Source organism: Malaclemys terrapin, chromosome 1 (assembly GCF_027887155.1).
Source record: "Malaclemys terrapin pileata isolate rMalTer1 chromosome 1, rMalTer1.hap1, whole genome shotgun sequence".
NCBI lineage: Eukaryota > Metazoa > Chordata > Testudines > Emydidae > Malaclemys > Malaclemys terrapin.
In genome coordinates, this window is record NC_071505.1 from 92821729 (window position 1) to 92836824 (window position 15096).

The 15096-nt window shown below is 50.7% G+C and overlaps 1 protein-coding gene across 2 annotated transcripts in view; it reads right to left on the minus strand.

Annotated features, from left to right (window-relative positions):
• Positions 1-11443, minus strand: part of MGAT3 (beta-1,4-mannosyl-glycoprotein 4-beta-N-acetylglucosaminyltransferase) — a 37985-nt gene extending 26542 nt beyond the window's left edge. Inside the window, exon 1 of one of the 2 annotated variants that reach the window (XM_054031238.1) lies at positions 11004-11443. The gene's annotated coding sequence lies outside the window, so the exon portion shown is untranslated. The remainder of the gene's footprint in view (positions 1-11003) is intronic. The other variant, XM_054031233.1, reaches the window with a different exon arrangement.
• Between the last annotated feature and the right edge of the window lie 3653 nt (positions 11444-15096).

Sequence of the window (15096 nt, forward strand, 5' to 3'; positions counted from 1 at the left end):
TTTTTCAGAAGCTACCTCCAGCACATTCCTTCCAGGAAGGGTTGTATGTGTTCATGGGAATTTTACTTGGACCAAGAATGGGCCTTATTTATTTTTCCTTTCTTCCTTTGTTCTCCATTTCCCCTTTCAAAGATCCTGACAATGTAATCCCAGCCTCACTATTATGTAATTTCACTTTTAATTTTGGAAAGAAATACAGTAGGAAGAGCTCCTTGATAGCTTATCTTGAAATGTCCCAGGCTGGCACTAGAATGACAAATGAAGGCTGGGTCAGAGTGTCATGGGCTCGGCAGATCTAGGCTTGCAGGCATTTCTTATTGACAAGCCCCCTGCTTACCAAGCCTTTGGGTTGCAGTGCTATACCCCTAGAAACAAGGTCCATATTGAGCAGATCTCCAGTAGCTAGTCCACACTGGTGATAGGCATCTGATATCCTGAAAAGGGGCAGTTTTCCAGTACAAAAAAAACAAACCTAACCCACTTAACTCAGAAGGATATTTTGGGGATTGCCCATAAACACTCCTCCAAATAAGCAGGATCCTGTTTTTCAGTTAGTGAAAGCCACCCACTTCTACCAAGTTGACTGGTCCCAAAATCCAGACTGGAGAGGAATTAGTGCAATTGGCATTACAACATCATGCTCCTTTTCTCCTAAAACCAAACCCACACGTCACTAGCACCAGTGCTCCTGGAGAGGTGAGGGACACTCTAAAGTCTGTCGTGCCAATGCAGGGTGAGAGACCAGCTTGAGGCCCCAGGACAATGTCACCAGAGTAAAGTTGCCCCTTTGCTCCACCCAAAAGCACTTTCAGAGGAATTGGGAGCTTTAGAAACCGTCTCTTCCTGAGCCAATCATCAAAAGCCAGCTCAGTCTCCATACAGGGCTGGGCTTCATTTCTCTTCTCCCTAAGCCTTGTCCCGGAAAACCCCTTGTTCCCCAAGGGATTTGTATCATGGACTTTCCCTGCATGGGATAAAACTCACTCTAGTCCAAAATTCTGAATTTTCTATACTGAGTCCTGGACCAGTGTGAAGAGGAAGGAAAAAGAGAGGCACTGCCAGACCAAGGGACCAGCGAGAGTTTATGTGATCTCTCACAAATCACCAAAGCTACAAACTAACCCAACACACCGGAAAAACAGAGGCCAGCTTTCATACTCAGTACTACATATGTAGCTAGCCCTGATGGACTGGATCTATTGGACCTTTACAATTCTATATTTCTGATGGTTCCTCCCTCTCCGCCCCATCAGCTTTTAAATGCTATAAACGTGTTCATCTCTAACTCCAGCCATTTGTGAGATCTCAGCTACCGAAGACTTGGCAGAAATGAAGTGGAGGAAGAAGAAACCAAACCCAGGAGGGTGTGTGTGTGTGCACGCGAGTTTCTATGACTGCTGAAGGACAACTGCTTGACATCCTTGGAAACTGAAGTCCCCTCTCGGTAGAGCACAAGCAGTGCAATCTGCATTCACATTGCCTAGCTCAGGGGTGGACAAACTTTTTGGCCTGAGGGCTGCATCGGGTTTCGGAAATTGTATGGAGGGCCGGTTAGGGGACGGAGGCATGGCCCATCTCCCACCCCCTCTCCACCCCTCCGCTTCTGGCCTCCTGACGCCCCTCCCCAGGACCCCTGCCCCATCCAACCCCTCCCTTCTCCCTGTCCCCTGACTGCCCCCAGAACCCCTGCCCCTGACTGCCTTCCGCCACCCCATCCAACCCCATCTATCATTCCGGACTGCCCCCCCCCCCCAGGACCCCTGCCCCCATTCAACCCATTCCCCGCCCTCTGACCGCCCCGCCCCCTGACCACCACCCCGAACTCCCCTGCCCTCTATCCAGCCCCCCCTGCCCCCCGCTTCCTACCCCCTTATCGCATTGCTTGGAGCACCAGTAGGGTTACCATATTTAAAAAATAAAAAAAGAGGACACTCCACGGGGCCCTGGCCCCACCCTTTTCCCATCCCCGGCCCCACCCCAACTCCGCCCCTTCCCCAAAGTCCCCGCCCTAACTCTGCCCCCTCCCTTGAGTGCCCCGCATTCCCCCTCCTCCCTCCCAGCCACATGAAAAGGGCTGCCTGAGCACTACCGGCTTCACGGTTTGCCGGGCAGCCCCCAGACCCTGTGCCCCCGGCAGGCGCTTCCCCAGCACAGCTGGAGCCTGGGAGGGGAAGCACCCAGCCAGGGGCGCAGGGTCTGGAGGTTGCCCGGCAAACCACGAAGTCGGTAGCACTCGGGCTTCGGGCAGCCCCCATGCCTCCGGACCCTGCGCCCCTCGGGCACTTCCCCTCCTGGGCTCCGGCGGCTGTGCTCCTCCCCTGACTCTTCGGCTATGTTTAAAGCCGAGCTGCCCGAGCGCTACCGGCTTCGGGCAGCCCCCATGCCTCTGGACCCTGCGCCCCCGGAGTCTGGGAGGGGAAGTGCCTGGCCGGCAGCTCAGGGTCCGGAAGCATGGGGGCTGCCCGAAGCCGGTAGCACTCGGGCAGCTCGGCTTTAAACAGAGCAGAAGAGTCAAGGTAGGGAGCACAGCAGCCGCGGGAGGGGAAGTGCCCGGCCGGCGGTATTTTTCCCGGACATGTTCGGCTTTTTGGCAATTTCCCCCAGACGGGGGTTTGATTACCAAAAAGCCGGACATGTCCAGGAAAAACCGGACGTATGGTAACCCTAAGCACTGGTGGCTGGCAGCGCAGCAGCCGTGCCGCCCACTGGAGCCAACCACGCACCGCACAGCACAGAGCACTGGGTCAGGCCGGGCTCTGCAGCTGCGCTGCCCCAGGAGCTCGCCGCCCAGAGCATTGTGCCAGTGGTGCAGTGAGCTGAGGCTGCAGGGGAGGGTGAACAGCGGGGGAGGGGCCGGGGGCTAGCCTCCCGGCCAGGAGCTCAGGGGCCAGGCAGGAGGGTCCCGCGGGCTGGATGTGGCCCGCGGGCCATAGTTTGCCCACCTCTGGCCTAGCTAGTGTGCCTTGTCCTATACTGGGGTGGCCACCTGCAGGGGTAAGACGGTAATTCTGCTGCCATGGCCCATGAAGGGGTTCCCCGCAACTAGTTGTAATGGTGATATTTGTGATGTGAGCTCCTGTTCACTGGGAACACGACTGATACTTCCCTAAGTCATTTCATACTGGCCACTGAGCAACCCTGAGAACTTTCAGACACTACCTGTGTGGTTTGCTGTGTTGGTCCCAGAATATTAGAGACACAAAGTGAGTGAGGTCCAGTAAAAGATATTATGTGTCACCAACTTAGATTCTATCAGAGAGAGAGACATGAATCTAAAGTCTGCTGTATCATGAAGGTAAACTGCCTAGGGAGGCTGTAGAATCTCCATCACTGGAGATTTTTAAGAGCAAGTTAGACAAACACCTGTCAGGGATGCTCTAGATGATACCTAGTCCTGCCACAAGTGTAGGGAACTGGACTAGAAGATCTCTCAAGGTCCCTTCCAGTCCTACGATTCTATGAACTGCCAAGGCAGGAAACACTCTGGTGGGCCAGCAACTGCTTTCAGGATGGTGAACTTATTCATACCCTGGCCTTGGACTAGCAATCAGAATTTTTAAGATAGCAACTCTTGCTTCCCCCCACAATTGGACCCCAAATCTGGCCTAGGGCAACCTCCCTCTGCTAGGGGTAAGAAGGGAATTTAGTCTATATATTCTAACCCAAGCTTCATCTTGTTCTGCTATTACATACACACAGCTCCCACCCCATCCCTTGTCCCCAGAATGCTTTGCAGCACAGCATGCCTGAGCTAGGATAGGAGTCCTGGATGAGCTCTGCTGGAGAGTTCTTTCAATGTTTTCGCTGCTGCAGAGACTGATAGGAATACAAGCACAGTCAGAGAAAAAAGCCACGTTGCTGCCTCATCACTGAGCAATAATTTCCTGTGCAGGATGGAAGCTACGTCCAGCATTTACAGGAAACTAGAAGGCTGTTCCATAGCACAATTGCACTACGAATTATTCAGAAGGCTGTTAAATTATGCAAAAGCAATCCCATCATTCCCCGGGCCATGCTGAATGCAGGTGCGGTCACTCATAGCTTCAGAAACTGCTGTTAGACAAGGATTCACTTCTGTGTATGGACAGTATGTATCTGAGCATACACAGACAAATCTGCAGTCATGCATGCAGCAAACAGCAGGAGGATGGCAGAGGTGGCAAACTTCTCCCCATCCCCAAAATGTTCAGAGAATCTCAATATTAACACCTGGGGTTTAGGGAGCAGATAGCGTCTCTTTGGAGCCCAGGTATGATGGCATCTCTTTTCCTTATCTGCAAACCTGCACTGAACAGTAGGAGAGCTAGCAGGAGGTCCCAGTTTGTTTGGGCCTGGCGCACGGAGGAGGAAATTGGAAAATGAAGGGGTCAGCTGGGCATATTCACGCTGGAGGCAATGGAGTAGGGACCCAGAAGGAAATGGGAGAGGCAGAGCAGCATACAGAGAGGGAGAGAGTGGGGAGGACTGTCTGAAGGCAGGAGGTGTATCTTCTACTCCCCTCCCCGCAGCAAACCTCCACCTACAGAAATGCATACATCGTGGGGAAATGTTGGGCAGGGACAAGGAAATATTCTCTCAAGCAATAGGGTCATTAAATAACCAAGATGATTCATAATGTTCCCTTCAAGGCACACAGGTATCAAGGCTTATCCTAAAAGGGAAGGATGAGATGCCTGACACCCTCAATGTTTTCATTCTTTCCCACGGTGAGCTCCTGGAGGGCAGGATCTGGGTCTCCTCTTACTCTGTGCAGCACCAAGCCCGCTGTCATTACCACAAATGCTATCCTCAGCCTCCCGCCAAAGAACTGCCCTTCCTGGAACCCAAAGTCCCAGAGGATCCAAGATTCCTCCACCCCAAAATACTCAGTCTCTATGAACTACTTCCTCTCACCTGCTGCCCAGCTGAATGCCTCACTGTTGGCGGTGGTGGGAGAGAAACAAAAAGCACTGCCCTAACCCTCTCTTCTGCCTTGAACTATGCAGCATACCTTTGGCTCCTCGCTCAAAGGGACCAGCATCCAAAGGAGGGTCTCCTTTTCATTCTTCTCTCTCAGGCCTGCTGTCCCTCTCGCTTGCAGCTCAATTCCAATATCTTTAATGCCACAACAAGATATCAGAATGTGGCCAGAGTCAGCACAACAAGTGTCTGCATAGATCACAGGTTTCACAGAAGCAAGAAGGTTTCTGAAGCATGTCTAATTTGCATTTTTGCTCTGTGCATCTCAAATGTTCTTGCTGAGGTTTACAAAACTGGCATTATGAAAAGAAAAAGTCTAATTAAAGTTACACCGCAGCTCCAAATACATTCAGGGTTCTGATTCCAACCCCTCTAGTCCTGGCCTAGCCTGTAGGGATTTACATACTTCGAAAAAATAGCACTGATGGGGAAGCCAATATGGGGGAACGGATCTGGTGATAGGTGAGGGCAGGCCATGGGGAGGGGAGGTGTATGGAATCTCAATCTGGCAAAACCGTTCAGAATCAACACAGCAGCACTGATCCTGCAAATATCCTCTGGGACACTGATGAAACCATTCATGAGGAAGCAGTCAGGACCAGTGAGTTTTATTCCTCACTCTGCTACCAACACTACCTGTGAGAGACTTTAGGCAAGTCACTAACTTTGTGCCTCAGTTTCCTCTGTTGTAAAATAGGGATAACAAAACTGTCTCACAGGACTTATTTACCTTAATTAATCAGAGGCAGGTGAGTATCTTAGTAATTGAGGCTAAACTAGTTAATGCTTGTACAGCCCTTTGAGATCATGAGGTGAAACTTGCCACAGAAGTGCAAAGTATTGTGATGATTATTACAAAGGACACCTGGGTGCTTCCCCAATCACCTTTTCCTCCTGGACAGTCACCCCTCCCCACCTCCAACCAAAGCTAGTATGACAAGAAGTGTCCTTCCACGCTGGGGCAGGGGGGCTGCTGTAGAAAGAAGTAAGGTGCTCAGATACCACAGTGATGGGTATCAGAGAAGATCCTAGGCAGACAGATACATGGTGGGGTACCTCTTAGCCCAGAGCCAGCCAAGGAAGAAAGCAACTGGTTAATTGGGCTCCCCATACTGCTGATCACAGAAGGTGAACGTCCTTGTGTGCAGAGTCAGCTCCCTCAGCAGGAAGTCCTGCATCAGTGGCTGATCCCACCCTGGGGTGGGGTGGCTGTTTAGTGCATTACCCAGATAAAACAAACCCCTCTCCACCCACAGGGAAACTGATTCTCCTCATGCTGATTTCCTCTGCCTGACCAAGGCTATATATTTTAGTGGGGAGACAGCAAAGGAAAAGCCAGGACTAGAGTGCTGTGCCTCCTCCTGGGAGGGTACTCAATTGGGCAAGTGTCTGGGCAAAATTATCCCCTTTGCTTCAGGGCGGAGGGGTGGGGGTTGCAGCCAAAGAGGCACCTGTTGCTCTCAGGAAAGGCTTGAGGGAAACAAAGGGTTAGCATTGCAAAGGGGTATCAGGGAGTCTGGTGAAATCTGTGGAGTAAAGGTCCTGCTTCCGGAGAGCTGCAGCCAGAGTCCAGTGGGCGGGGGCAGAAATCCAGTTCTATTTTCTCAGGGAATGCATCACTACACCACAATTCCAACACAACCCCATCTCCTTCTGCCATAGGGAGGGGGCCCGTCACAGCTCTATCGACCACTGCTCTTCTGGTCCTGAGCTGCTACACAGCTCTGCCAATGCACCACAATCCCGGCGTGCAGCACCTCCTCCTACAGGCACTCTCACGCCGCTCTCTGTCAATGCACCACAACCCTAAACTGGAACGCTGCCCATGATTCCATTGTAACCCCTCCATGCCATTCTGTCAGTGTTCCTCAGCACTGCCTGCTGGTCCCATCAGAGGGGGACTCCTTCCCCACCCCATGCTGAATGGTTCTGTCAGTGCCATCCGCCTCCAAAGTGAATGCCGGATGGAAAACATTTAGCACACACCTGCATAGCTAGCTGCATTGCACATGCCCCCACCCCCATAGTCCCTGACTTCAGATTAACCCTCTCATTGCTAAATGCACCCTGCTGAGCCCCCAACCATTTGGAGACTGCACCCTGTCAGCAGGATGAATAGTGCCAGGGATGAGCTGAGGGGCCAGCCAAGCTGGGGGTTGAGCGGGGCTCGCCTATCCCCCACTACATGCAGTGACCTCAGGAAGCTCGAAATATAGACAGGCCCTTTGAGGCACCTGGACTGATTCAGAGAAATTACCCAGGTTCCTGCACCAGTTGGTAATTAACGATCTTCCCCTTCGCTTCCTGCCCTGGAGTTAATGTCAGCTGTACCAGTCTTCTTCAGCGCTATCTCCTCCTCCTCCTCCAGCCACATCCCTTTCTGATTGGGTCACTGATTCCAACAAAGTACAAAAGGCTCATTTCAGAGCAAAGAACCCCATTTCCAATCTAACCAGCCTTGGTGAATGCTGGCACAAGCTCCCTCGCCCTGCCCAGCGCCACCACACTCCCTTTTCCCTCCCTCTGCTCTGATGCGGGGGAGAAGACAGACATCATTTGGGGAGGGGAGGAAGGAAGGTGCACTTATCTTAAAGTTGCTATTCTCAGAATAGCAAGAAATCCAGGCACAGGGTGCGGAGAAGCCTACCCCAATGCAGAGTTTATTGCCTGGCTAACAAATTAATGCAGGAGTGGGAGAGAGAAAGAGAGAGTTGCGTGTACCAGTGTGTGCTTCACACACTGCCTATGCACAACTACACTTTTATACACAATTGTGAACACGTGCTGTACGCTCAGCCACACGGAGACACCACGTGGGCTTGCAGACTTAAACCATACATACAAATGCACACCCTGAACATGAAAACACACTGTAAATGCATGCATTATTGGACACTCCAGTCTTTGCCCAGATATACCTGCCCCAGGCACACAATACACACCCAGACATGCATAAAGGCACAATGCATGCACCCACTACACAAACAGGCACAAGTGCTCACAAAGACACAATACCACACACGCACAATGAACACAAACCTCACATGTACACTGTCCACACAAATGACCAGTCCAGTCACACAAACCCGTGCACACCTGGCTAGTGATAGGTATCCACTGACTCTGCAGCCACAGGGAAGATTCAGTTCCACAGGGATCTTCAGAAGAAGTGTCACAAAGTTGGTGTAGTTTTCACAGTCCTGTGCAGGGCACAAAGGCCCCTATTTCAAAACTCCTGGCAGAGCCCGAATGACTGTGGGCCTGCCCTGAACACACACATACACACACACACACACACACCGTTCCCCAGTTTAGACCAACTCTTCTTGATTGCATTGCTCAGAAAGTCACTTCATACAGCACAGGGAACTATTTCTTCTTCCAACCTTACTGACATTTGCTGTGAGGAAGAGGCCACGGCTCAGCTTTGAAACTGCAGTCAAAATGGCCCAAAGTGCGACTAGGTCACCACATTAGGAGCCGGCCTTCAGGCATTCACCTGCCCCAGGTCAGGATCTCTCACCTCTATTGGTGATGGGCATTCCGTCTCCAGCAGGGTCTCTTGTACATCCAAAGGATTAACACCCAGCTATGCAGGTACAGCAGAGCATCCTTGCAGGAGGGAGTCTCACACCTGCAGCTGATTTCCCTTCACTACTGCAAAACCATCTCAGGGTGGAGAGGCAGAACCAAAGATTGGAGCAGGAACTCTGTGATGCACAGCCGTTAGACTCAAGGTTTCATTCCCTGTCTGTTGTTTATAAGGACAGGGATTACTTCCGTGCCTAAAGGATGTTTGTAAGGATGTAAAGGAGGGGAAAATCAGGGGATCCCCAGAAACAGACCCAGAGGACTGCTTTTGTCTAATCCTGGTTTAAAAATATGTCCCCACACTCACTATTTTCTGTTTCAGGAGTGGGGACTCTGGAGGTGAGCTCTTGAGTGAGGTTTCCATTGGTTTGAGCTCCCCTCACAGGATGTGGGTCTCAGCTGTCTTGAGCTCTGATTTTGGGTCCTAGGTTGCCTTGAGCTCTGCTCTTAGAAGCTGGTAGTGACTCAGGCTCCATCCACAGGGAATTACAAGTGATTTTTCTTGGGGGATGGGAGAGGTGCTCAGAGTTGACTCAAGCACCAGTTTTGAGGGAGGGACTCAGATAACACGAACTCTTGTTGGGGTGGGGAGGGGAGTTCCAGCTAAAGTGACTTCAGCCCCATTCCTGAAGATGGGGATTTGTGATGACTCAAGCTCTGCAGTCCAGGGTGGGAGTCTATGATGACTGGAGATCTGCTCACAGGACTGGGCGGTTCCTGGTGATTCAAGCGATGCTCCTAGCAGCAGTAGTAGTGGGTGTTTGGGGTGATTTGAATTCACGCTCTGGTGCGGGGGTTTGCTGGTGACCGGAGTGCCATTCTCTGAAGGGGAGTCTCAGTGACCAAAGCTTTGCTCTTTTTGGAGTCAGTTTTCCTAATGACTCAAGCTCCGCTCCCAAGGGTGAGATCCTGGTAACCTGAGTTCTGCTCTGGGAGATGTGGAAGGACTTTCTGGTGACCCAAGTTCTGCTCTCGAGTGTTGTCACCAGAAACCCCTTGATAAAAACACAGTCTGACAGAGCTCAGTACTGTCTCCATCCCTCCTGCTTTGCCCCTCTTTCTGTCTCATCTCTGCGAGCTGTCTCAGCAGGTCTGCAGCTGCAGCACACTCTGTCCCCCATCACCTTTGTCGAGCTTGTGTGGAGAAACAGATCTCGCGATGGTAAAATTGCACACACACACACTGCTTTACAACAAATATAGAGATATTTATAGCTAACAAATCCCCAGGCATTACCAGCAGCCCTATAGAATTGGGGAGGGACTCAGAGCCCACGTCCCTTTGTGCTCAGCCCTTGATGGGGGATTATATCAATCTGACATGGGGAGTCGATGTTTGATTATCTATTTTTTATATTCCTTCCCATCCCCCGCACATACACTCCTTTTCCTCCCTAGAGCATGCTGCAGGGCTGGCACACATGCACAGTCAGTACCCTCCTGGCACAGAGAGCACGGGCAGCAGATGGGCCTCCCGCTGCAATGCCTGGGCTGCAGGCTCCCCTCCTCACTTGGTGTGGCTGTGTTTTGTGGGGGTGGCAGAGAGATGGCTAAGGGAGTTGTGACATATTCTTCTGTCTCCCCATCACTGACACTTTGTTGCGTGGGATTATCGGGTATTTGAGGGGGAAGCATCTTTCTCGCTGACAGCCTATATAAGACATTTTCACTGTACATTCTTGCAGACACAGGTTGCTTTGCTTCTATGGATGCTTTGGGGGAGGGAGGGCCTGCGATTTCCTCCTTCACCTTGCAGAAGCTACAGCTGTTCTTGGGGTAGGGGCTGTAGGGCACACATATAAAGGGAAAGAAAATGAAAGACTAAAAGCTGAGCAAGAGGGATTGTAAAGCCCTCACCTCCACCCCGGGACTCCTGCATAGGTAGTGAGGCGGGAGCAGGGATGCTGGAACTAGGAGCTGGCCCAATTTGGACAGAGACTAGGCCAGTTGTAACCTCCCAGCCCCCATGTGAACAAACAACTTCCCAGCCCCTTTCCCCCTGCTCTAAATTGCTCATTTTTCAAGATCAGCCCTTTAAACTTTCCCCCCACCTCCTGCCAACACATACGCACAAGGGGGGGGGGGCAGATTGGGGGTGGGTGCGGGGGCCAAAGGGGATGCAGGAGCGGTCAGGAGGAGAGGGGAAGGGTGATAGGGGAAGGGTGAAAGGAGGGAGGAGAGGAGAGGGAGCAGGGAAGAGGGTACAGGAGGGAAGGGATGACAGAAGGGGAACGAGGAGAAGGCGGGATGGGGAAGGAGAGGGATGTAGGAGAAGGTGATAGGGCAGATGAGGAGAGCGAAAACGGGAGGACGGATGCTGGGGAAAGGGGAGAGGAGAGGGCAGCTAGGAGGGGGGAGGATGGTGGGCATGAGAAGGAGAGGCGGTGGGATGCACCGGGAGGCCGGGGGTGGTTAGGAGTGGGGGGAGGAGACGGGGGGCGTCTGTCACTCACCCATCTCCCCCCTTTGCTGGCTCTCAGCAGCGGCGGCGGCGGCTCTTCTGTTTCCTGGGCCCCCGGCGGGGAGATGCTGGGATCCGCGGCAGCCTCTCGCCCCATCCCTGGTTCCAGCAGCCGCCCCCCGGCATGGCTCAGCCCCAGCCTCCCTCCCTCGCTGCTCCGATCGCGGCGCCCCTGCCACCCGCCACCCCCAGCGGCAGCCGCTTCTCTGCGCAGGGGGCAGCCCAGGAAGAGCAGGAGGACGCGCGCGGGGGGAGGGCGGGAGGGTGCGCTGGTTGGGGCGGGGGAAGCTGAGCGGGGATGGGAGAGCAGAGGAAGCCAGCAGCGGCCAGCCAAGAAAATAAAATGAATAATAATAACAACACCCCTCCCCCCCCTGGCCCCTGAACCAGTCCCGCGGCCAAAGGGAGGGATCCGAGCCCTAGCGCGCCGCAGAGATCAGCTTGGGAAGAGTGTCTCTCCTTCCCTCTGCTGGCAACATTTGGCAGGTCTGTGCTGTCTGCAGCAAGTCATTCAAAGCCGTGTGTGTGTGTGTGTGTGCGCGCGCGCGTCCATCAGCTCAGCACCCTGCCCACAGGGCTCCCGCTCCCCCAAATCTAGCACCAAAAACATCATCCAACCCGCTTCCCCACTCCTCTTCAAAGAGAAGCCCTCCTCCCTCCCCGCCGCCCCGAAGGGTGTGAAGACCAGATCATGGTGGTGGAATGAAGTCACCCAGGCACGATCATCACCAGCACACACAGCCCTTGAGCTGGAGGGGGCGCGGGGGGGCTGGAGATTAAAACTACAGGTAGTGGCAGCTCCTTGGGTGGGTGGTTTTGCGTTTGAACAAAGCCCTCCCACTCCTAGCAATCGGAGAGAGCTTTGCGCTGTCTCTGCTCCCTTCTCCCTCTGCAATGGAAGGGAATACAAAGGAATGCCTTGTGTTTGGAACTGCGGGGTGAGGGAGAGAAGAAAGAGGAGGGAGGGGTGGAAGGAGGAGACTGATGGGTGGGCTTTGGGGAGTGCCTTAAATGAGCAGCCATTAGTACAAGCCGAAAGAATACACCAAGCACAACCCCCAAGAAAAGGGATTGGGGCGATGGGGGCAGCAGCTGTCTCAGGGCACCTGCCTGCACCTGGAATATACTATAGGGAACCATCTGGTACTGACAGGGGGCGAGGAAGGAGTATGCAATGACCTAGTAGGGCTTCACCAACTCTAAATGCAGTGAGTACACATTACTTGTTTTGCAGTAGCACCTACAAGGCCCAGGCAGGAATCAGGATTGCATAGTGCTGGACATTGTGCATATAAACAATGAAAAGAGAGTCCTGGTCCCCAAGGAATTGCTAACCTAAATAGAATCCATGAAACACAGATCATGCCAACAATTTTCCATGCAGTATAATAATACTCTCTGCTTTTAAGGCATCCTCCTTTTATAGGCCCATAACGAATTAGGTCTCTCCCCAGGCCTGTAAGGAGGTTATTATCATCATATACTGTATTATTATTTCCATTTTATAGAGGGGTAAGATGAAACACAGATAAGCTAATGGACTTGGCCAACCGTAAACAAGAAGTTTATGACAAATTTAACATGCTTTGCTGACTTGCAGTCTTGTGATTTAAACACAAGATTCTGCTTCCTCTACTTTTTTCTCCCTTGTCATGGTGACTTTTTTTTTTTGCGGGGGGGGGGGGGGCAAAAAAACCCAAAAAAGCAGAATGTAAGAATGTAATCTTGCCTCTTAAAAATAGTTAAAGGTCAGGTGAAAGTGAACTTGGGAGAAAACAAGGGCACATTCTTCCTCTATGGTTTTACATTACTTTAGATAAACAGTACCTGAAAAACAAAACAAGGCACTCATATCAAACACCCTCCTTATTGTTAAAGGGGTGGGGGAAAGCGTTGAAAAAAAAGACAGAGAGGGCGAGAGGAGACTAACCCTGCTCCTGTTTTCTTGGGAAGTTACTAAATAGCACGCTGATAAATGCACATAGATAGATAAAAAACCCATGAGCCAATTTTGTTCTGATGATAAATAAGAGTGTCTTTTTATGGAACAGCCTTCATACCCAGCATCACAAAATGCTTCCCAGAGAAATGCAGTTAAGAGCCAGAGATTTAAAGGCACGATCTAGAGAGTCTCAGATTGCAGATAGATAAATGGACAATGTAAGTGAAAGGGTGACAACACCACCCACCCAACTGTGGTGATTACAGTAAACAGATGCAAATGAAACTTCAATTTAAAGGTGCTTTTACAATTTTACAAAAAAGAGAAAAAAAGAAAGAGAAATGTTACAAAAGAGAAAGGGAGAAAGTGAGCTCTAGGAATTAGAACTGCATTTAGGTAATATTTATGATTATATATAAAATTATTTAGGTAATACTGTGGCAGAATACAATGCCATATTGACACAAATCTTCCAGAATATTAAAACTCTTCATCACAAAGTGGATGAGCTGAAAAACAAGGAGCCTTTGCTTAGAGGGAATACTTGAAGTGGGGGAGGCAAACAAAAAAACCCACACCATAAAAAACCCTCCATCTGGAAATATGCTGCTTCATGTTAAGTGAATTGGTGCTGCTGAAAGGTGCTGGGTTGACAGGTCTTGTGGCTGGAATCTCTGGGTGAGACCCTGAAGCGATGGTGGTAAATTGAAGTCATTCTATTGACTGAGGATTTGATCCTTCATGCACAGCACAGATACATCATGGGTAGCAGGAGTGCAAGCTTTCTACACATATGGATTCTGAGCTAAGAACTTCAGCCTTTGGTTTGGAGGAATCACCTCTCGGAAGGCAGAGGGGAGTCAGTTTTCATGGTCCTTTCATTTAATCCTTGATTGCTCTTTTGCTAAAAAGTGATACCGGTTAGTCCTGCTCGTGTTGGTGATTTCAACTATGCAAAATCCCAGTAGAAATGGACAGAGAGCACAAATTCATTTCACATGGGCATTCACTGGCCTATCAGATGGTGGCATTCATGAGTTACTATTAACTTCGGGATAGACTGCAACAGACAACCTGCAGGTGTAAGGCTCCGTGTCTCATCCCCAATCGGCAGAGACATCCAACCCCAAACTTTTCTGTGTTGGATGGCTGTGATTGGTGGTGGGGAAAATTGATGGATCCTATCAGAAGGACATAAATGAAGTGATGCCTTGACACTCATGCTCGCATGACAGCAACATCAGAAACTGTTTTGGAGACTGTGCGCAGCATGCAGAACTCTATCCTCTGACTGGCTGAAGAAGATCAACAATGTACAGAACAAGACTACTTTCCAGACTACATAGCCACACTACTCATGAGATTACAAACTTTTATGGACATTAAAGCCAGCCACAACATTTGAGACAGAAATATGTCCTATTGCATCCGGAAAGGCTGTGGGTGGGGTATGTGGTTCAGGTGTTTGTTTAAAATCTCCTGAAGAGAGAAAAGGCTGGAGTCAGATTCTGTTACCTTTAACTCACATTCAGCAGGACCTTATTCAGAAATTCATGTGGTCCCAGGCTCCTAGTAACCATTCCCTCATAATCACTAGACTATCTATCTATGGCACTTATCTGGTCCCCATTACCAGACAGTCTGAGTGCCTCACAATCTGAAATGCATTTATCCTCACAATACCCCCTTGCTACTATCCCTGTTTTACATATGGGGTACTACAACAGAGGAAATCTACATGGCTCGTTGAAGGTTGTAGTAGGAAGAGAGCCTGAGACATAAGCCACAGAGGCCTGATATAAGGCAGGACCCGCACTCATAATCTGGCAAGAACAGGGCTGAATATTGCAGAAATACACATTTCTAAGAAGTGCTAAACCCAGAGTACTCATGCAAACACATCTTGATATTAAGTGGAATCAGAACAGCCCGATATTAAGGATGATACATAACATTCCCCAAGGATAACAGGAACACACTGACCCCTTCTAAAAGATAAGGTCAGGATGACAGTTCGTAATAGAGATGTTTTGATGGACATGTACAAGGTGATGGGTGATAACTAGCAGTAGGGGCAGTAACTAAGTATGTCAGAGGCAGTACGTAACTTGCTTTTATCAGGGTATAAAGAGGTATCTCAGAG